General features: G+C 44.3%; 1 protein-coding gene across 1 annotated transcript in view; it reads left to right on the top strand.

Moving 5' to 3' along the window:
• The window catches only part of NUP35 (nucleoporin 35), a 408,778-nt gene extending 399,811 nt beyond the window's left edge, over positions 1-8,967 (top strand). The window contains exon 10 of the transcript XR_010025031.1: positions 8,958-8,967. The gene's annotated coding sequence lies outside the window, so the exon portion shown is untranslated. The remainder of the gene's footprint in view (positions 1-8,957) is intronic.
• The last annotated feature ends 14,897 nt before the right edge of the window (positions 8,968-23,864 follow it).

The raw sequence follows: 23,864 nt of genomic DNA, 5'->3' as shown, positions 1-23,864 counted from the left end.
GCGACTTGATGGCATTTTAACTCCTACACCTCCTGTGTACCATGACAACAAACTCCACTATCTCCCCTTCCATTTTCCATCGCTTTATGCAACATTGCACCTCCTCCCTTTCCCAGCTTGGAAAATGGTATTGATCAAAAGTTTATTTGGTGTCTGTGTCCAGATCACTGCCACCCACAGAATATTCCTCCTCCTCCTCCAGCTACGGGTATGCATCATTTATGGCAATAAAGCCTCCTTAGGTGACTTCAGAGGGATCGTTTTCATCCTCGTCTGCCTCTGTCTCCTTATTTGAACTCCAAGGGAATTAAGACATCACAAATCCCTTACAAAAACAGGCTATCTTTGTATATCCATATAGAAGATGACAGCGTATACTTCAAAAGAGAGAGAGAGAGAGTGTCTTTTAAAGAAATAGCCGATTCACAGTAGGGAAGGGCCAATTAAGATGATGATATATTACAAAACAAAACAAAACCTCATAACTTGTGGAATAGATGGTTTAATCAGAATGTGCTATGGAGATATTAATATTCTAAGGGCACAAGCCTAGGTGATTGCTGCTTAGTAGAAAGAGGGCGCCAAGGTTGGAGAACCCAGCCTATCCAAAGATCTGCCGGAAAGAGCCAGGCAGCCTGGAAGAAGGATGGAGGCGTTTACTGCCTCTGGTTCCTCCATTCAAATGTTTTCAGCTAGACAGGCCTCTTGGCATGTCTAGCTGACTTACCTTGCCCAGTGGGCAATGATGGTAAAAGAGATGCTCTAGGATCTTGACCTCTCCTCCTCCTCATTTCCCACCCACCATCCCACCCCATTTTCCATCTCCCCTAGCTCTTCTGATGCTACTGTTGTGACCTTGGAAGAGCAGCTGCCTGTCACACCACTTTCCCCAGTGGCTGCATTGGGGTAGGGGGAATAGACATATCTTGAACTTCCTTTCCTGATGTCATAACAGTGTCTATGGCCCCAAGAATGGAAATCTGACATATCTTATGGTCCCTGGGATGCTCTTTCAGGGACCGTAGGATTGTTCTGTAAATGTATAAATACAGCGGTGGCCAAAATTGTGGATACTTTTTGAAATTTTCATGTTTTGCAATTTTGCATACTTATAGAAAATGTTCTGTTTCACGAAATTCAAATGTTTATATATCAATTGAAAGAGAATTTAATGCTGAATTCAATACAAAAAACAATGCAAATATCTGCAGTACAAAAAAAGTTATGCTTATTTTAGTCTAAAAACAAACCCAGGTGTGATTGAGTGAAGAAGCGGATTGGAATTGCAAACCCTACTGGCCAATCACAGTCCTTGTTCTGGGGACCAATCACATGGCAGTAGCTGCGATATATCATGTTTCAAGTTGGGGAAAGTCAGTTTTGCTGTTTGTTCTGTAACTGAAGCACAATTGGAAATTCTGTGAAAATTTGGAGTATTTCTCAAATTAAAAGTGTACGTACATACATCATAAATAGAACAGTGGCACCAATGAAAAGAGTTGATTGGACACCCAGGAAAAGAAACAGGATTGTTGTATTACATGAATCAGGTCTTTCAATTGATATATAAACGTTTGAATTTCATGAAACAAAACATTTTCTATAAGCATGTGAAGTTGCAAAACATGAAAAATTCAAAAAGTGTGGACAATTTTGGCCACCACTGTACACCTATTTTGTTTGACTGTAGCATTATCTTTGCTAAGTAAGAAGCAGTTGGATTCAGACACTATTTGATCAATGGAAACTGCCCATTGTATACTCTTGTGGCCTCAACACACATGGGGCTGTATTTCACCCTGACCATTTTCTAGTCTGAGGACATGCTGAGTTCATGTATGGCACTCTGCTCAGGTGCACTGAGACCTCACTGCCGTGGAAAATTGAAGTATATTCTAGAACAGTATAGAGCAGCCATGTGTCCTCTTTTACAGAGCAGTCCTCTTTTTGAAAAGCTGCCAGGAGACTTTCCTCTGTTTTGAAGGCATCCTCTATTGGAAGGGCTGTCCAGTCCAAGCTCACTTTATTATTATTATTATTATTATTATTATTATTATTATTATTATTTTATTTATATAGCACCATCAGTGTACATGGTGCTGTACAGAGTAAAACAGTAAATAGCAAGACCCTGCCGCATAGGCTTACAATCTAATAAAATCATAGTAGAACAATAAGGAGGGGAAGAGAATGCAAACAGGCACAGGGTAGGGTAAACAGGCACAGGGTAGGGTAAAACTAACAGTATAAAGTCAGAACAAAATCAAGTTTTAAAAGCTTTAGGAAAAAGAAAAGTTTTTAGCTGAGCTTTAAAAGCTGCGGTTGAACTTGTAGTTCTCAAATGTTCTGGAAGAGCGTTCCAGGCATAAGGGGCAGCAGAAGAAAATGGACGAAGCCGAGCAAGGGAAGTAGAGGCCCTTGGGCAGGCGAGAAACATGGCATCAGAGGAGCGAAGAGCATGAGCACTTTAAAGGTAAAGAACCATAAGAAGGGAGAACTGGGCCTGGAAGTTGTCCTTCAAAAGCATTTGGACAGCAGCCAGAGCAAGGCACACAGGTCACCTGGGGCAGATCTACACCAAGCAGGATAAGACACTTTGAAAACTGTATATGGAATGTGTCCTGGGCCCCAGCGGTTGTCAAACTGTTACAAAGCAGTAGTGTAGACCCTGCCCTGATCTCAGTCTTCCACGTGCCGTATTTCTACTTAAAAGTTAAATTAGCATATGTACACTTTGTGCAACATTTTGCATAACATTAGCAAAATGTTATCTTCTCTTTTTGAGGATGCATTTCTTCTTTTTCAGCAGTTCATAAGTGGCCACCTCAATCCCAGTCCAGCTGCACATTGCAAGCGAGGTAGTGGTGGGCAAAGTGTGTTTCTGGGAAGTTTGTCCACCATCTTCTCACCGTGGGCCTTCAGGGTTCCGCTAGAGGACATTTTAAAATGGCTGCCATAGGAGATGTAGCAATTGAACTTATTCCCTGCTTATCTGGGCGTGCTGCTGTATAACAGTTAAAATGTTCTCCTTCTGAAAACTGCCAGGCTTTCAGAAATGTCAGTGCCATTTTATGACACTTTCTTGGCTCAGGGCTTTAATGGAGCAATCACATAAATGCTATTAATCTGCAAGTTGTCAGAAAAATGTCTGCTGCAACACCTTGCAAAACCCCCCCCCCCCACCTCTCACTCAGTTTGAATGCTATTTTCTCCTCCTCCTTTTTTGCTGTAGTAGCAATTGTCTGCCTTGGAATTGTATCGTTCTTGTGTTAGCAAAATACTTTCTTCTTCTGGCCTCTACGTTCTGTCCAGCGGAGTCCACAGTCAGGCTGAATGGCATTCAGGAGATTAAAGATGTTTGAATGACTCAGTCCCAAGATGTGTAGTTCCTTCCTGGGGCACGGGCAGAAGAGGGTCTGTAAGCCCAGGGCCTGCCCCTCACTGGCACTGGCTGAAGCAGCTCATGGCCTGCCCATTCTGCAGTCTTGGGGTTAGAGCAATTGGGCAGGATCTACAGTACTATACAACAGATCTCAGAAAAACAAAGGATTTTTTTGGCTTCTGCGAATTAGGCTTGTGTGTTTTGTGACCTGCTAAGCAGAATCCATCCTCCCCACCCTGCAAAAGGGCTCAGTGAGCCCGCTGTGTTCGCAGTTGCAAAACACACACACACACACACACACACACGAAAAAGGGAATATATTGTAGAGTTTATTACACAGTGCCTGTTTAAATATTCTTTTTAAACAGTCTGTTAAATATTCAGCGTGTTTTTAGCTCACCTTTTAGAACAGTGATAAACATTCTGCTTCAGTGGGGTTTTCAGGGAATGTGATAACAGCTTGCTGATTTTTTTGATAAGTTCAGTTAACATGTGTTTCCCGTTCTTTGTGTGAGTGCTGGGTTTTTACAAGGCCAACGGATATCACCATGCTAGGCACTGCTAAAGACATGTCTGCTGTTCCTCCTCCTCCTTTTTTTTTTTTTTTTTTAAAAAAACCCTCTTAGTTTCCTGAAAAAAACTAAATTAAGAAAGAATGCCCATGTAGCACAGATCAAGCTGCAGATGATGATTGTACAAATACTGGCAGGCTGTCATTACCGTGAAAGCAAAAGATAATAGCTGGCAAAATAGCAACCGCGACTGGTGGGTTCAACCTAAAGGTGAGAGGGGTTCTGGGTTTTTTCTTCTTCTCTCTCCCTCCTCCCAAAATTTTTACGTTCTGCTATTATAAAACTGTACTTTTAATTACTGTATATCTTTTCTTACTCTCATCCAAGTGAGTGGTGGAGCAGTCTTGATGGGAAAAAGTGTATTTCCCCCCAATCATATTTATTTATTTATTATTGCACTTCTATACCGCCCAATAGCCAAAGCTCTTTTAAATCACACTATTGTGATTGATTGATTGATTGATTGATTATTTATTAATTACATTTCTATACCGCCCAATAGCCGGAGCTCTCTGGGCGGTTCACAAAAATTTAAATTTAAAAACACTTGGAGTGGGTTTTTTTTTTTTTATGATCGCTGGGATATTTTTTAAAGTTTCTGTATTTTATTTATACATTAGTGTATAAATAATGTATATTGTAAGCTTTGATATGGATTCCTGTATTGGACTCGATGGCCTTATAGGCCCCTTCCAACACTTTGCATGGTGCTGAAAGGATAACAATGTCAGGACATGTTAGGCCTTTTGGGGGGGATGGGATTTCCGAGAAGGGCTCCTGCTGATGGAATGGGAGCCACTGCAACTTGTCTCCTTCACATACTTCTCCAGGAATGTCCGAATGGTGAGGTCATGTGCAGTAGTGCTTCCTGATCTTACACCCACCCACCCACGCCCCGTTACAAGCCATGGGTGTTACTTCAGTTACGAAGCAGACAACTAACATTTCTACCTCCATCCACCCACACTATTCAATGCTTTACAACTGTTCCTACACTCCTGATACATTACAGAGGGGGGAAAAAAGCAGAAGACATGATAAAAAGAAATGCTATGAGTCTCTGCAGTTTCTCATTTTAAACTCATTTAAATCATGGCAAGATTTTGACTACAGGAATAAAAAGGAGTTTGCTTCTGCTGCCCTGATACTAAACCCCTTTGCTTCTGAATAAGAACCATGCTGTAGCAGAAAAAGGCAATATCTATTTAAAGTAAATATAATAATATACATGCCTGGCCTACCACTCCATAGGATGTTGCAGTAGTCAACATCAGCCTTGGTTGTCCCCAGCAAGCCTGGGCTGGTTGAGGTGCTGATGCTAGCCGTGATTGTTGTTACACCTATAATCTGCCATTCTCTGGATAATCATCCCCCTGCCCCCCGTGCTGCACCGCTGCTCATATGGGAAGAGCCATTTCAGTGCCTCCCTTACTGAGAGATGGAACAATCATGGTGTGGGAAGGATTCATGTGGGGCCGAATTAAGACATGCTGAGGCCTTAAGCCATGTCAAGATTCAAATGCCCCAACCATAAAAATAAAGAGAAAAAATGTATTACGTTATAGGGTTATGAAAGGGTACCATCCAGTGTTAGATTGCCTTCTCTGAAGATGTGTATAAAAGTGTTGATGAAGTTGATGTGAACTTCTCTAAAACTGCCTCTAGTGCTTATTACTTCCAATACTAAATGCTACTTTGCCGCGCTTTCTCTCTATATAATGCAACTCTGCTGTAAGTCACAGCAGACATTCCAATATATTTAAGCCAAAATAATTTCATCTTAGTTACCATACATCTTAGTTATCTCCAACATATTTAGAGACCCTTTATAATATAAGACCCTAAGCTAACGATGGACAGACTTACTGATGATAAGGAGCTCATGGCCTTGCTGCTGCTATTCACCTGTGTGAGTGCCCCACAGCAACTTGCTTCCCTTGCAAGCTGCCCACTTCTCCCCACTGTCCATAAATGCTGGACTCCTGAAAGTGCGTAGAGGTGATCTTGTGCACAATGGCTGGAAGGCATGTCATGCCTGCTCTGAATCCTGGGTCCATGCACCTCTGTTGTAATGTGCTGCTTGAAGAAAAAATGTAAGGCTAACATGTTTTCCTGTCTCTACTTGAATGTGTACATCTTTTCTATTTTCAGTAAGGCATGTCTCCTTTTAACTGAGCTTGCTGTGGAACTGTACTCTTTCAGTGAAAAGAGTAGATCTCAATCCAGGGTCCCTGTCTATTCTTTTTGGATAGAATTCTAAGGACCGGTCTAGGTGGGATTTTGAAGCCTACAATCAAAACCAACCCAATTCGATTTGGGGGACAAATTTATACCACCTACAAGAGCAAAGGTTCTAGTCTGGCCCTTTCCCTTGCTGAGCTAGTTTTCTAGAGCTAGACCAGATGGACTCTTGGGGCATGTCTAGATTCCCCAGCTTATAGGGAGGATCTCACTGTATTATGCTTGCAAGATCCACCCCCTCAGTCTAAATGTGGCACGTGACATCCAGGAAGGAAGAGGACGTTAGGCCTGCCATTCTGTTCTCCGCCCCCCCCCCCCCCGGATATGAGCACAGGAGCGCTCGTGCACAAAAGATACGTTTAAAAAAAACACGCGAGATCCTCCATGGCTTGTGCCTGGTTCCTGGCTCCTTGCGGTTACTCGCAAGGAGCCAGGACAAAACCGGGATGGCCAGTCACACATCCTGTGGTCTCGGAATCAGCCCGAGACTGTGGTAAAAGTCGGTTTAGAAGGGTAGGGCGATATCCCGGGGAAATGGAGGGATCTTCTCTCCCTGCCCCCGGGATCACCCGTGTGTCATGTGGACGCACAGGGATGATCCCCGGGCGATCCCTGGGATATCGCGCCATCTAGCCATGGCCTTGGTCTGATCCAGCATGGTACTTCTTAAGTTCCTATGTTCAGGTTCAAATCCCGGCCTCACCAGGTAGGGATGGAAAACTCTTGCCTGAAATGCTGGAGAGCAGCTGCCGGTCAGTGTCATCAATACTGGGAGAGATGGACTAATGGTCTGACTCAGTATAAGGTAGCTTCTTGTGTTCCTGTGTTGGGATTAAGCCATAAAATCAAGCTATAGTTGGGGACATCTTGTGGCATTATAATGTCAAACAAAGGTGTGTGTTAAGTGCTGCTACAGAGTAATAACTGGATCCAAAATTGTTGCTGAATTCTGCAATGCTAGAGACCCCCAATATGGCATTGAATGGTGTCCTTGGCTTCTTCGCACCTTCTCTCTGTAAGAAGATGTCTTCCTGTTTAAACTATTGCTGACACTTCTCTGAAGTACTAAACACCTGCTGTTACCATATGCTCTATGTGAAATGACTGCCATTGTTATTTCTGACCTTGGTTGGCATGAAACTTCTAATTTCAACCCCTCTAATTCTACTTAGAATACTGTGTACAGTTCTGGTCACCATATATCAGAGCTGGAAAAGGTGCAGAAAAGAGCAACTAAAATGATTAAGGGGCTGGAGCATTTCCACTATGAGGGAAGGTTACAACAGCTGGGATGGTTTAGCTTGGAAAAAGGAGGCTAAGGGGGAGACATGATAGAGGTGTACAAAATTATGCATGGTGTGGAGAATGTGAATAGGGAGACATTTTTCTCCCTGTTTCAAAATACTAGAACCCGGGGCCATTCCATGAAGCTGATTGGTGGGAGAACCAGGACAAATAAAAGGAAGTACTTCTTCACACAGCGCATAGTTAAATTATGGAATTCACTCACCACAAGATATAGTGATGGCCAATCATTTGGATGGCTTTAAAAGGGGGTTGGATAAATTCCTCTTGGAGAAGGCCATCAATGGCTACTAGTCCTGATGGCTATGTGTTACCTGCAGTATCAGAGGCAGTAAGCCTGTGAGCACCAGTTGCTGGGAACATGGGCAGGAGGGTGCTGTTGCACCATGTCCTGCTTGTTGGTCCCTGGCCGATGGCTGGTTGGCCCCTGTGTGAACAGAGTGCTGGACTAGATGGACCCTTGGCCTGATCCAGCATCAGGGCACTTCTTCGGTTCTTAATTGGGCCAAGCCAGCCCAACAAGCTTGGACATTTGCTTTATGTTTCTTCAACATATAGCCTCGTAAACAGTATCACTTCACCTATTCTGCTCCTCTCCCTCCTTCCGTCAAAGTAGGCTCTGCTGTTCTTTTTCTTTCCTTTATATTCACTGGGAACATTTCTATTTCTTAACTATGCTTTCCTTGTATAATGCTCAATGTTACATTACATCTTCTTACATTCAGGAAGTGATTAATTCATTGTTATGGCTCATTATTCCTATTAATCACTGAGGCATCATTAAATCAGTGTACATTCATTATACAGTGCAAACAGAAATAATTCCAGATTTTCGTGGGGTGGGTTTGGGGACCACAATATCTTCATCGGGGCTTAATCATTTGTGTCTCTTCTGCATACAGTATGGAATCTGCACACAGACATGTTAGCTTAGCAATGTTTGAAAAACCACCATGAATTTGCTAACTGATGCTTTCCCAGGTGCAGCTGCTGAAGTGAATCATCTGAAAGAATAAAATATAAATATTTTCAGTCACTTTCAAATTAAGTTACATACTGTTAGGCTCTATGTTGACATTAGTGAGCTCAGTTCCTGCCTTGCCCTTTCACCCCTGGATTCTTACTAGAGTGTAGAAATTCTCCAACCTGTGCCCCGTTGTTTAATAATAATAATAATAATAATAATAATAATAATAATAATAATAGCATGCAGTCTGCGAAGACTCTAAAGGTTGCTTGATATGTTACAATTATTATAAATGGATTCCTCTCTAGTGAAACCACTTCTCTGTGAGGGACATTCCATTCAGGGATTGTGACATTGTAAACTGCTTGCTGCGGTTGTTGGTCCAGTTGTGAGGGAAATCTCCACACTTTTGCCAGTGGCAACAAAGAATATCATCGTCATGATCATCCATCTTTAGTTGTAACTTAACATTAGTTCTCTGTTGAAATAGTAATCAGTGTGTGGGCACATAATGGGCCTCTTTTGTATGCATTTCTCCTCAAATTTCTCTGGGGTTTCACATAGTTTTCTTGTTTCCCAAAGCTTATCAAAGCCAACCCTTCCATGAGGTAAAGTGAGGCAGTCGGCTTGGGTGGGAGATACCAGGAGGCAGCAGCAAGGTGCAGGAGGAGAGACCTGTGTGCCATGTGGCCTACCCTGCATCCTTTAAGCCATCTTCCTGCAGTGGAGGATCTTCTCTCATGGCTATTATTGAAGAAAGATTCATCTCCCAGGCCAGACAAATTTTCTTATGAAGAATCGGACGGATACCATCCTATTCTTTGCCTTAAGCAACAACATGTCTTGGGCCAGTCCTGGGCCTTGTGGTTGTGGTTAAGTACTGAGAAAATGCTCCAGTCAATTTCATGTATGAGGGCCAAAACCTACATTACTTTAAATCTGCATCTAGCAGCTATGCCTTTTTTTTTTTTTACTCTGGAGTAGGGCCGTAGCTAGACCTTTAAGGTTTATCCCAGGACTGTCCTGGGGTCAAATCTGTTCATCTAAGTGCCACACAGGGCATCCAGCGCTCAGGCAGGGACAAACCCTGGATGATCCTGGGATAAACCTTAGGTCTAGCTACGGCCTACATGTAGGCTAGAGACCTACATATCACTGTGGAATCCAGCTCTTTTTGGACTCGATGGACTCCCAGAAAGCACCAGATTTGGCTCGTCTTTGTGGGTCAACCTGCAAGGCTTTCCCCCAAAATTCGGGAACGCCTTCTTTTTTTTGTTTTAGTTATGTAAATAGAAATCTGGACAAATCACAGGGTGCAATTTGTGTGATTTATGCAAATTGCACCTGCAATTTGTGCAATTTACACAAAATTCAGCTGAAACCTGCATGAATCACACAAATTGTGTCTTGCCATTTGCGCACAATTCTATTAAGTAATTTTTAAAAACCTGGAAAAACTGGCAAGCTGTCCCAACTCGATGCAGATTGTGTCAGGCCAGCTCACAGGGAAATGAGCTGAAATCTGTGGGGGGCAAGGTGATGAATGCTCAGTGAGCTCCACCCATCAGACAGATTCAATGTGTTGGATTACTAGAACTGAGTGTCAGGATGCTTACGGAGGGGACCTTTTTGCCACATCCTTCCTACTGGAGCTCCCTGCACCTCCTTAAAGAGTCATTCCTGGTGGTAGGGGCCCTGAATTGAATTGGGACCCTAGCAAGGAGATTAGGGAGGCTTGAAAGTTTATAAAGTTGCAAATTATATTTCTTTTGGAACTAAGTTTTTAGTTTAAGGCATAGGCATGCGCAGCACATTTCATTAGGGTGTGCCCCTTAAAGGCCCCGATTGGAGCAGTGTGGGGTGAGAAAGTGCACTGGGGGAAGAAAAAGTGCATAATTCTCTCCTATCATGCTAATGGCAGCCTCTAGTACCATGGCGGGGGGAAATTATGCACTTTCCAGAGGCCCTGGAAAGTACGCTTTCCCCTCCTCTGCTCCAACTGGGACCTTAAAGGCTTGATTGGAGTGGAGGAGGGAAAAGTGTGCTTTCTCAAACACATCCCACTGCTCCAATCAGGGCCTTTCTGGGCCTCTGAACAGTGCGGAATTCCCCCAGACATGCTAATGGCGGAATCATGCACTTTCTGGAGACTATGGAAAGCACTTCCCTGCCCTCCTTAAAGGCTCCAGTTGTAGGGTGACCAACTTTCAGGATTTCCCGGATTTGTCCTGGTTTTTGTTCTTTCCATGGTGATTTTCTATAATTTTCAATAATGTCCTGGAATGACAGACCTTCCTCTTTAAGGCTGCCATTAGCATGGCAGGAGGGAGTGACATGCTTTCTTGAGGCACATCATTCCCCCACCCTGAGCTCCAATTGAGGTCTTAAAGGGGAAAGTGGGTCATTCGTGGACATTATAGAAAAGGCCCCAATTGGAGTGGATGGTGGTGGTGCAGAATGAAATCCTTTCCCCTCCTCCACTCCAATTGGGTTATTTAAGGTGGCGGGGGAATAATGTACTTTTTGCAGGACTCAGAAAGCTGCTTCCCCACACACACACTAGGTGTTCTCTTTTTTGGTTTCCCAAATATGGTCACCCTATCCAGTTGGAGCAGTGTGGTGGGGCACAGGAAAGCAGAAGCAGGAGATATTATTGTGTGCCTGGGCACACCCTGTGTGCAGGCCTATGGTGTCTTCTACAATGAGTAAAAATTTTAAACTGTTGGGTGTTTTACTGTGGTTTTGATTTTTGTGAACCGCCCAGAGAGCTTCGGCTGTTGGGCGGTATAGAAATGTAATAAATAAATAAATAAATAAATAAATAAAATTATTGTTTGCCATTGTTTATCTTATAATGGAGACACTTTGATGGTGTAGGATATTTAAATGAAGGATCAAATTCTATTCCCCTGAATTTCATTGGGATCTATAATGAGAAAATGATAAATGTCAGAATTACATTCTGTTGAAGCCAGCTAGCAATTTGAAGACAGGGCAGTATTACAGAAGAGTAAAAGTATTTTAAAAGGCAGTATGAGTTTCATGCTCAATCAATTTCCTTGTGCGAGTCTCGTTAAAAGTTATTCAAATTTCTACATGAATAGACAGATCCTATTAATCTGTTCGTAATAAAATATTCATTTGGCTATATGGGTTTATTATGGAAGCCCAATGATCAGATCCAGTGGCTTGGCCAAATTTTGATCAGGTGGTTTAACACATTGTAACCACAGTTGCATTCATAAGAAAAAGGAACTCTTTTCAAAAACTGAGTGTGAAAGGTAACACTTTCTTTTGCTTGTGTTTCTTGTTTTTGTTTATAATACATCAGCCATGCCTGAGAATCTGTTTCAGCTTAGCAGAATTGAGCCAAGTGACCAAGGCAGAAATGAGTTTACAGCAGGAGACTGGATATGTTCTAGAACGGTGAGTGTCAGGATGCTCGTGCGAAGGGACCTTTCTGCCACATCTCACTGCAGCTCCCTAAAAAGTCATTCCTGGGGGTCAGGGGACCCTTCAGAATGTCAGGGGGAAGGCTGTGGGAGGAATTTGGAATTTTGAAAGAGTGTTATGTTAGAGCAGTGGTTCCCAAAGTGGGCGGTACCACCCCCTTGGGGGCGGTGGGATTGCATAGGGGGGCGCTAAGAGGCAAAGGGGGGCAGGGGGTCCTCGAGGTGGTCTTTTCCGAGAAGCGCCTCTCCAGAAGGTCTTAAAACCCAGGGACATTTTTATGGGAGAAAGTAGTTTGGTCCCAAGCCATATAGGGGAAGAATCCACACATGTATTAATACCGTTTAAGAAGAGTCCTTTTAACAGTGAATAGATATGATTCAAAAGCACCAAAACGCTAATGAAGAGACATACCCTGCTTGGTGTGCCCCGCCACGCTGGCTGCAAAACAGAGATGTTCGCTCTCTTTTCCCTCCCTCCCTCGGCAAGCCTGCGGCGGGTGCTTTGGATTTTGAATAAATATTCAATTAACTGTTACTGGTTTGAATTTTATTGTTATTATCTTCCTTAGTGGGTCGTTGAAAACCACTATTCTGAATAATGATTTTTATAGGGTAGGGTAGGGGGTACTGGGCATGAGAACCAAGGGGGCGGTTACCTGAAAAAGTTTGGGAACCCCTGTGTTAGAGTGACCATATGAAAAGGAAGACAGGGCTCCTGCGCCTTTAACAGTTGCATAGAAAAGGGAATTTCAGCAGATGTCATTTATAGGCATGCAGCACCTGGTGACATTACCTCTTCATCACAACAGTTAAATACCAAAGATACTGGTCACACTAGGCAGGGCTCCTGCAGCTTTAACTGTTGTGATGAAGAGGGAATGTCACCAGGTGCTGCATGCCTACAAATGACACCTGCTGAAATTCCCTTTCTGTTAAAGATACAGGAGCCCTGTCCGCCTTTTCATATGGCCACCCTAGTTATGTGCACTCTTGCAAAATGGCTGCCAGGAGTGGGTTGGGGGATTGCCCATTTATAAAATGGCTGTCATGGTGTGCATCGCTGGGGACAAACACTCATTTGCCAGAAAGAAGACTGGTGGGACTAAAAGAAATGTATCTTGTGCAAGGCAGGATTGGAGTCTAAGTTCCAAAACTCAAAAACTTAATTTTGAGCCAAAGTAAAGATGGTGGTGGAGGGCAGCACCTCATTTTGAAGCATGCCGGCCTTCCAGTTTTAACAACAACAACAACTAAAACAATCAGAAGGGGCTTTAAATTCGCATTTTGATAAAAACCTATCAAATTTGCAAATCCAGAATCCATATGTGAACCAGAACACAGCTACCCTTTGGTATTCACATTTCACAGAGTTTTTCAATGTAGTTCTCAGAACAAAAACAAAAGTGCATATATTAGGGGAAACTCTAGACAAAAATGTAACTATTAGCAAAAAAAAGAGAGAGAGAGAGAGAGAGAGAGAGAGAGAGAGAGAGAGAGTACGAAACCACTATATGAAATCTGCTTGCAAAAAATGTGCATATTAAGCAAAGTTGCATGCAAAACTATGCATATTAGGGGAAAGTGTACATGAAAATGCATAAGAAAATGCATTTGCCAACTGATGAGGAAACGCAATGGAACAAATTTAGAAAAATTAGACTCTGAGAGAACCTGAAATTGACAAATTCATTATCCCTAGCAATGGGACTTTCTCCTCCTCTTCACCCCCTACAATTCACTGATCCTGTTCAGACAACACGCTAAGCCATGGTTAGGCCACTAACCCTTTTGCATCAAATGGTTAGTGACTGTGGTTATGTAGCCACCATGGTTGGGAATGGTTCACATGACATATTAAGCCATAATGCTTAACCACTGTGGCTTAATATGCTGTCTGAACAGGGTCTTAGTGTGCCTCCTGATCCTCTGGAGCAGATGTTGAGGAAATAGGGGCTTCAGTGGGAGGGGAAATCACTGGCCTCCCTGTTCTGCTAATGGAAGTCATTGGCCACGGCTAGAAGTGGCGATATCCCAGTGATTGCCCCGGGATCATCCCTGTGCATTCACATGACGCACAGGGCATCCTGGGAGCAGGGAGGGATGATTCCTCCCTTGGCCTGGGATATCGCCTTACCCTTTTAGCCCACTTTTACTGTGGTCTCGGGATTGCGGGTTGTCCCGGCTCCTCATGAGTAACCACAAGGTCCTGGGCCGCGGGCATGGGGGTGGGTGGGGGGAGCGGGGATTTTTTTAAAAAAAACAACTAACCTTTTGCGCACAAGCGCTTGTGCGCTCTACTCCGATTGAAAAAAATGGTGGCCGCGACTTCCTCTTCTTCCTGGGACATTGCACTCCATGGGTAGACGAGGGCAATGATCTTGTGATCATAAAATCGCAAGATCGTCACCCTCCAACCCCCTCGTCTAGCCATGGCCATTGTGTCAATGGGAGAGGTAAATTGGTTAACCCCCTATATTTAAAATGGAGATCTGTGTCTTGTTTTCTGTAGCCATGTTAAGGATACGTAAGGGTAGACCGATGTGCATTCAAAACCAAGATTAAACTCAGCCTCTGAAATTTAACTGGTTATGAACATCAGCAAGTTAACTTGCTTTTAAACAGGCACCAAACAAAAGAAGAAAATGCTTACCCATACAGCATACTTAAGAGTCTGAAGGAATGAGTGTTGTTCTTCCTCCTCCTTTCTGACCTTTAAAGGACCACAAATTTAAGCTATTAAACAGTCCGTGTTGTAGAGCATTGCTCAAGGCATCTGGTGCTCACTCAAAGCACAGCAGTTGCCATCTAAACGTTGTCGAGTTTCTTCAATTTCGTGCTCAGAGAAGAAAGGTTAAATGTACCTTTTGTATGAAACGTACATCAGTTTGTGACAAATAAGGGAGTTTATTAAATGCAGATAGACTGGGGAAGCTTCATGAGAGATTTTAAAATATTTAATCAGATGGAGTGGGAGCAATTCACATTTGTTTAATCCTCTAATATAATGAGAAGAAATGACTCATTAGAAAAGACAATAATGCTAGGAAAAATGGAAGGTAGAAGGAAAAACGGAAGACCAAACAAGAGATGGATTGACTCCATAAAGGAAGATATGGACATGAAGTTACAAGAGCTGAATAGGATGGTTTACAACAGACACGTTGGGAGGTCACTGATTCATAGGATCACCATAAGTCGAAGTCAACATAGAATCATAGAATAGTAGAGTTGGAAGGGCCCTATAAGGCCATCGAGTCCAACCCCCTGCTCATTGCAGGAATCTACCTTAAAGCATACCTGTCAGATGGCTGTCCAGCTGCTTCTTGAACGCCTCAAGTGAGGGAGAGCCCACAACCTCCCTAGGCAATTGGTTCCATTGACGTACTTCTCTAACATTCAGGAAATTTTTCCTGATGTCCAGCCAGAATCTGGCTTCCTGTAACTTGAGCCCATTTTTCTGTGTCCTGCACTCTGGGATGATCGAGAAGAGATCCTGGCCCTCCTCTGTGTGTCAACCTTTCAAGTACTTGAATAGTGCTATCATGTCTCCTCTCAATCTTCTCTTCTCCAGACTAGGGATGTGCTCTGCTTCTAATCGGACCGGAGAAGCAGTAGCGGAGCGGGGGGCTTCGCCTGCCCTTAAGGCGGAGGCGAAGAGGATTGGGGGGTCGGCGGAGCGTGGCGAAGAGGATCGAGGTGAAGGCGGATCCTTCGCCTCGATCCGGAGCTCCGCCGGAAAGGTAAGTGGGGTTTACTGGGCCCTGCCGCTGTCGCTGTCACCCATGCGGCGACGGCAGCAGGGTCCGGTAATGCCCCCCGCCCTCCTCTCCCTTACCTGCCTCCGTCCGCGGTCCGTCAGCGTCTTCAATTGAGCCCGTGGTTCCACCAGGAAGTCTGGGCCGCACTTGCGGCCCAGACTTCCTGGTGGAACCACGGGCTCAATTGAAGACGGTGACGGACCGCGGACGGAGGCAGGTAAGGCCCCCCTCCCCCTTGGTCCCTTACCAGGCTCTGCTGCCGTCGCCGCATGGGCGGCGATGGCGGCAGGGCCCGGTAACCCCCCCCGCCCTCCTCTCCCTTACCTGCCTCCGTCCGCGGTCCGTCAGCGTCTCCAATTGAGCCCGTGGTTCCAGCAGGAAGTCTGGGCCGCATTTGCGGCCCAGACTTCCTGGTGGAACCACGGGCTCAATTGAAGACGGTGACGGACCACAGACGGAGGCAGGTAAGGCCCCCCTCCTCCTTACCATGCGGCGACGGCGGCAGAGCCCGGTAAGGGACCAAGGGGGAGGGGGGGCCTTACCTGCCTCCGTCCGTGGTCCGTCACCGTCTTCAATTCCACCACGGTAGAACTGAAGCAGCTGAACAAAGACACAGGATGTTTCTAAATGAGGCTTTGATTGCACCATTGGTCTTTTTCATTCACAGAATTTTAGGTGGGTTCCATATGACATCGTCGTCTTCCACTTGTAAGCCTCCTGTGTTTTCCCACCACTTCTCCCATCTTTTTTCTTTTTCTTTTTCTACTTTTCATGGAAAATCTATTAAGGCAGAACAGTCAGAAAAGCTACACATTGCCTTTGGATTGCTACTGCTAGGACCCCTCAGTCCAGAAACACCCATAATGTCCCAAAGATTTCAGTGGAAACAAATGGATGGAAACAAATTCAATGAGGTTTAGAAGTGTTTAACTTGGCCATATTTAGGATTTTTTTTCAAAGTAAGCAAGCAGTATTTCTTGTCGATATTTCTGAAAAGTTAGCTATGCTGCTTTACCTCCGTAAGATTACCCCTTTCTTCTTCTTTTTTGGCCTGAGCTTAAAATTTCTTGTGCTGTCAGATAAAAGTTTTGGACAAGGGCTTACCTTGCTAAAACCTAGAAATCACAATAAAATGATAAAAAATATTAGGAAAACAACAACAACCTATAACATCTTGCTGGTGTTGGCAGGGACATTGTTGTGAGCAGACAGCAGAGCAGCTGCTGAGGATCAGTGTATTAATCCCCAAATTGGAAAAGTTTTCTATGAATTTGTACAAATCCTCAGGTAGGAAGTCACCCAGCCTATTTCTACATTTCTAGGTGGAAAGGAGGAAGAAAAGAGGAAGGTGGGAATTTCCTAGATCTATAAGCAAATTGAGTCTCAAAATTGTCCACCCTATTTGTGGACAGTGAAAATAGGGGAACAATTTCACGGAATTTCTTCAGTGGGAGAAGAAATTCTCCAACCGTTTCTCGAAGGTAGGGCTCACCCTTGACAAGGGTTACGGCACAAGTTTTTTGTACTACTGCCACTGCATGTGGCAACAGCATCAACTGTGGGCCTTGCTAGACCTACCGCCGAATCCGGCGGTGAGGAGGGGCCAGGCCGCGCTAGAAGTAGCTCGGCCTGTTGGCCCCGTCTACACCTGAGGCGTGACGGGGCCGAGGGAAGCCCTGTCGCATCCTCCATTTCCCCCCCCCCCGGCCTTAAAGCAGGAGCGCACCAACGGCCAGGTAAGTCTCTTTTTTTTTAAAAAAAAAGCCCCCCACCTCCCCTGGCCTTTGATCCCCCCTCTCCCCCCCATGTAGCCACCTGCTATTTGCCGCCGCCGCTGATGTCCCCAGCTGCTGTGTGCCGCTGCTGCCACCGCCGATGAGAATGGTGTCCCCAGCCGGCGTTTCCTGCTGTCTGTCCCCTGACCTGTGATGCCTGCAGGCTGGGGGACATGACGATAGCAGGAAATGCTGGCTGGGGACATCGTCCTCATCGGCGGCAGCGGCAGCATACAGCAGCTGGGGACATCGGCGGAGGTGGCAAATAGCAGGTGGGGGCGAGAGGGGGGGATCGAAGGCCAGGGGAGTTGGGGAGGAATCGGGGGCAGGGGGCAGGAGCGCTGTGGCCCGTCCACCACTTTTCCCAGCTACTCGCACGTAAGTGCGGTAGCCAGGAAAAGTGGCGGAATGGTCCACACGCCCGCGGTTCCGGCCTCAGCCCGACCTAAGGCCAGGAACGTGGGAAAAACTGGCCCCAAAATGGATCCAGTTATCCCGGGTCAAGGGAGGGTTTAGCCCGGCCTGACCCCAGGATCCCCTGTGCGTCATCTGCACACACAACAGGAAGCCTGGGCCTCGCACCATGCTAAACCCTCATCTAGGAAGGCCCTGTGTTGGCAGGCTGGCTGCCATTTTGCATCCTCCACAATGCAGACATGAAAGGAGGGCAGTGTTGTATCCAGCTCTGGGGAAGAGGTGCAGCTAGTGCTGCACTAAAACCTGTCCTCCAATTCCTTGAAAGTTTTCTTCTCTCATTAAAGAGGCTGACATTTTTGTGCTTTCTTCTCGGGGCATTTCACAGTATTTCCAGGGCGGTGCGTGGAATGACACAAGGCATGCCGGTTTCTGTAGCAGCTTCAGCTTGGGCATCACATGTAGTTCCGCCATTTGATAATATGCTAGTACATATTGGGGTCAAATGAAATAGGAGGCACAGTGTTTATATGATGCCAGCATATTGCACTATATCTATATCTAACATCAGCAGTATGTATAGAAGCCTGATTCCCAGCCTGCTGGAATGTTTAAGGTGGGAGACGGCATTTGCGAGCGGGAAGGAGGAGGAAGGGATGCTGCAGGTGTCTGCACAGATTTCTGTCTGCACAGATTTCAGAAAGAGGTGTGGGTGAGGTAAGCCTGTAAAGGTGCCCTCCCCCTGCACACATACTGGTCTCTTTTGCTTTCCAGCTCCCACTTTCCCACCCTATAACCAGTATGGGATTACCCAGTTGCTCCCTTTGAGGGGGCAGCTGAGAAGGAATTTACGTGCTACGGATTGGCTGTTGTGTACAGGTTTTCTGCCTACTTCATGCTGGAATTAAACACTAGTCAAGGGTAAATAGGTTGATTAGAGTGACCAGGGTTGCACAGAATTCTTAAGGTATTAGAATAGGTTTGGTGAGCATTCGCTGGCATCTTTATGGTGATTGGCAAGTTTGAAGGCCTGCTCCTCGGGGACTGTGCGGGTCTCGAGTTAGGATACCTCTTGCCTTTGGGGACCTTCCTGTCTCACCTACTCAGAGCTGTGCGGCACGGGGTGGGGGTGATGCAGGGCGGTTTCCCCCCAATCACACACATGCGTAGCTCAAGAAAGGGTCCGGGTTTTACCCGACTCCTGGCTTGGCAGAGTGGCTCACCCATAAAGCAGGCTAGTTGCCTGGAGAAAGGATTGATTAGATTCCCGCACTCTCACATGCAGATCCAGGGAAGGCTGAATTACCCATTTTAAAAAAGGAGGCCCTAATTATCCCAAGCTCTGGTGTTCGTGCCGTTATTTCCTCACTTCCTTCTCTGTTCACAAGCCATTTCATACGTTGTTTTCTCTAACAAGGAAATTAATCCTTATCAGGAAAGTCTGTCAGATGTCTTTTTGTCTATGTGTGTATATTGGGGGAAATCTAATCTAACTATTTTAATTAGTTTCCACATCATCACCGCCCATCAGGTCCCATCTAGCAACTGAGGACATCCTCAATGGGGAGAAATGTAAATATAAACCTGAGCATATACATGTACATATAGGCTATATTTCAAAAATAAGCACATTATTTATGCTGCTCTTGCCTCATCCATCACCAGAATCTATAATCTGCACGCATGAATCTTTTCACAGTTGGGAATTCTTTTCATTGAGATGGCAGACAAGCATTGAAAATCATGCAAAAGTATTGGTGTAGAAAAACATGGCATTGTACTGCTGACAACATGTTAGATGCGCAGAAGTTGTGATCCACCAACGATATATGGTAATCTGTATATATCTCTGGTTCTTTTCTGGGCTACAAAAATTGGTGTCTGTCATCATGAGAACGTAGGGATGTGTGAATCAGCAAAACTGGAGCGTGTCAAATTTCTCCAGATTCCACCTTGAAACTAATTCCATCTTGTGTCTTCCAGATTGTAATGTTTGCTTCTCCTGCTGTTTCACATAAAAGTTGTGTGTATTTTCATGTGCATTTTTTAAAATGTATGCATTTCTGAAATGTACACATTCTTCTCCCATTGATTAAAACACTCTTGTGCACTTTTTTCAATAGTATGTATTTTTCCATGAAACTTTTTCAAATGTACACATTTTATGAGTACATTTGTTTTCTTTTGTGTATCGCATTGCAACTTGGAAATGTACAGACTTTGACCTCAGAGTGCATTCAAGTCCACATTTGATTCCGGGAGGTGGAATTGGATAAATGCTGGTTAAAAATGAACTGACACAATTTTTTCATCCATTCCTGTATGGAGATTATCAGTCACCTTGCAAGCCTCAAAGCATGGCTGATGCCATGTGCCACAGGCACACAGGAAGCTGCTTTATATACTGACTCAGGTCCATCTAGTCCAGTACTGTCGACACAGACTGGCAGTAGCCCTCCAGGGTTTCAGGCTGGAATATTTTCAGCCCTTACTTGGGGATGTTGGGTATCAAGCCTGAGACCTTCTACATGCAAAGCAGGTGCTCTCCTACTGAGCTCCCATGACCCCTTCCTATTATAATTTGCAAAGCATTTTTTATTTAGGAGGAAACGAACTTGAGATGTGAAACATTTTTAATACAGGAGAAAGTAAAATTGACATGGTTGCCTATCCCTACTGCAATATAGCATATCCTTATTTTTGTCTATGAAATGGTAAAGCAGTTGTGATAATTATTTATTTATTTATTTATTTATATAGCACCATCAATGTGCATGGTGCTGTACATAGTAAAAGAATAAAACAGCAACACCCTGACACATAGGCTTACATTCTAGTAATCCCCAGGCTTGTAGGATCTACTTTGTGCCTTCCTAAATTTGAGAGATCCACCAACCAGAGATGGTGTAAGAGAAATAGCTTTTTGCCTTAAGTATATTATATTATATTATTTATTTATTTATTACATTTTTATACCGCCCAATAACTGAAGCTCCCTGGGCAGTTCACAAAAATTAAAACCATGAAAAGCATAATAAAACAACCAACAATTTAAAACCATGAATACAAAATACAATATAAAAAGCATAACCAGGATTAAAACCACACAGCAAAAATTGATATAGGTTAAAATATGGAATTAAGACAGCAAAGTTTAAATTTAAGTTAAATTAAGTGTTAAAATGCTGAGAAAATAAGAAGGTCTTCAGCTGGCGACGGAAGGAGTACACTGTAGGCGCCAAGCAAACCTCTCTGGGGAGCTCGTTCCACAGCCGGGGTGCCACAGCAGAGAAAGCCCTCCTCTTAGTAGCCACCTGCCTCACTTCCTTTGGCAGGGGCTCCACTTCTTTGCAAGTGGATCATTGTTTGACATGATAAATTGCAGGCAGCCATGGCAAGGGTGGGGTAGGCACAATCCAGACTGAAATCACAGCAGAAGAAAGGATTTCAACCCCCTGCCTCCCACACCAAGGTCCCAATCCAAATCAGACCCTGGCACTTCAGCACATAAGAAGAGCCCTGCTGGATCAGACAAAGGGTCCATCCAGTCCAGCACTCTTTCCACACAGTGGCCATCCAACTGTCAACCAAGAACCCACAAGCAGGACAAGGGTGCACCCTCCTGTCCATGCTCCCCAGCCACTGGTGTACATTGGCTTACTGCCTCTGATACTTATACAAGAGCAAAAAAAAAAAAATATGAGTGATGGCTTTGGCCCACAGAATTAATGATTTCTGAGACAAGGCATTTGTTTTGAGAAAAAAGAGTGAAGCTCACAGTGCTTCCATGCAAAAATCCACCTCTCAAGGTTTTTTAATTTCAGCAGTATAGCATAGGACGGTGGTGTGTGAGTGTGGGTGCGTGCGCGTGCGCCATGTTGTTGCAGCTATTGTTAAACAATTGGGAGTCAGAAACCCTTGGAAATCTATTGCAAATTACATAGCTATGAACCAGTAGGTCCAAATCTGTCCTGTGCCCACTGTTGTATTAGAGCAGTTTCCTCACATTTGATGCCCTCCAAATATTTTGGATTTCAGAATTCCTGACCATTAGTCATGCTAGCTGGGACAGATGGGAAATGAAGTCCAAAACATCTGGAGGGCTCTAGGTTGGGGGGAAGGCTGTGTTAGAGGTTGTGGTATTTCAGAGTGTGATGATTATACTACTTGATCATGTAATAGTTGTAACCCTGGTTGAATAATTTGGTTTTTTCCAGCCTGCTCCTGGGTATGTATACTCCCTACTTAATGTGTTTAGCATTGCAGCCTTACATCTGTTTTGTTCAGCCATCTCATTTTGTAAATGCCTAGGAGAATATTATTGGTGAATCTTGTACAATTAGAATAAGGCCCGATTTGGGTCATTAGAATCTGCTCAACATGGCAGTTATGCAGTGTCTGTTTTCTTCAGCTTTGGTGTGTTCTGCGTCTGCTGTGAAGGTAATTATATATAATGGTGTATGCACAACGCATCTTGAGAAGTACATAAAGAAGAAAAAGCGATACTATATAGCCTACTAGACATGCACATTTATGAAAAAGAACAATCCCTCTTCTAATATTGCCTGTCCCATTCATTTAAGGCAAAGACTGTGATGCTGGTTGTTAACTGCTATCTTATGACCTATTTAATTGTTTAATTTTTGGAAATCGGTATTAGTTCTTGGAGCGCTAACAAGCAGTTGCTATCCTTCCCCCCTCCCCCTTGCGAGTAAACTTTGCAGTCTGAACTCATTGAGTTTAATGACAAAAATGCAGTTCATTTACAGTTTAATTTCCAATCCTTGCTGGGGGAGTTTACTGTTCAGCATTTCGGCATTAAATACAGAATATGCAGTTCAGAATGGCCATTTTGCCACATGCTAATACTGTACCATTTCAGCATTGTTCTCTTATTACCAGAGTTCTCCAAGGACACAAAAATGTGCTAATCTGTATAATCCACAATGCAGTACGTTCATGGAGTTTGACAAAAAAAACCCAATGACCTCAGCATCTGTAGTCATGCTGATCACCATATTATTAGAAGTCCATTTTAATTATTAGGGTGCAATGATTTTTAAATGAAAAATGGGCAGCCTGGATCATAGATTCAGTATAAAAAGCCACATAAACGATAATCTCCAATCCATTTTTAACTATCTTTCTCCGAATACTTGCTATGCTAATATTTAGGATGGGGTGTGACAAGTGTCCTGTCAAGACATTACAAAATGTTGGTAACATTACATTGCAGATATCGGACATTTTTCTTCTTTTCCAAGCAGGTGTCACTATATGTATATGCTGCATAGGGTTGCTGCTACACTTGGCAACCATGAACCTAAACATCCATGCATTTGGCATAAAATGAAAAATGGCCCTGCACATGTACTGACGTATGCAAAGCGGAGCTCCTCTATGCAACATGGTTCTCCTCTATGCACATGGTCCCTCCTTCCATGGATGCTCAGTTGCTCCCAGGCACAATCTTGCTCCTTCACAACATGTAATGGGTGGTCCTGTGAGTAACACCTGCAGACAACCAGCTTACTGAAGCCAGAGCCAAATCAGGCCTTTTCAGTCAATTTCTGGTGCCTCCTGAAGAGGCCTTTCCTCCGAAGCGACCAAAATTGAACCTGGACCTCTACAAGTTTTGGAAGTGTGTCTCCAAAAATAGCATCTTTTGCTTTCATTTCTCTTAAACATTGATGAGGGAGTGAGTGACAGTCACCTTCCTGACTGTTAGAGCGGTACGACAATGGAACCAATGAACTAGGGAGGTGGTGGGCTCTCCCACACTAGAGGCATTCAAGAGGCAGCTGGACAACCATCTGTCAAGTATGCTTTAGGGTGGATTCCTGCATTGAGCAGGGGGTTGGACTCGATGGCCTTTAGGCCCCTTCTAACTCTACTATTCTATGATTCTAATCCAGAGCACATTTTACCAGTGACTCTCCAATCACTGTACTTTGGGAAAGGGCAAGGATGAGAATATTGTTGAGTAAAATTTTACATA

Source organism: Elgaria multicarinata, chromosome 2 (assembly GCF_023053635.1).
Source record: "Elgaria multicarinata webbii isolate HBS135686 ecotype San Diego chromosome 2, rElgMul1.1.pri, whole genome shotgun sequence".
Taxonomy (NCBI): Eukaryota; Metazoa; Chordata; class Lepidosauria; order Squamata; family Anguidae; genus Elgaria; species Elgaria multicarinata.
Note: the sequence above shows the minus strand (reverse complement) of the source record. Positions and strands in the feature narration are given on the sequence as shown.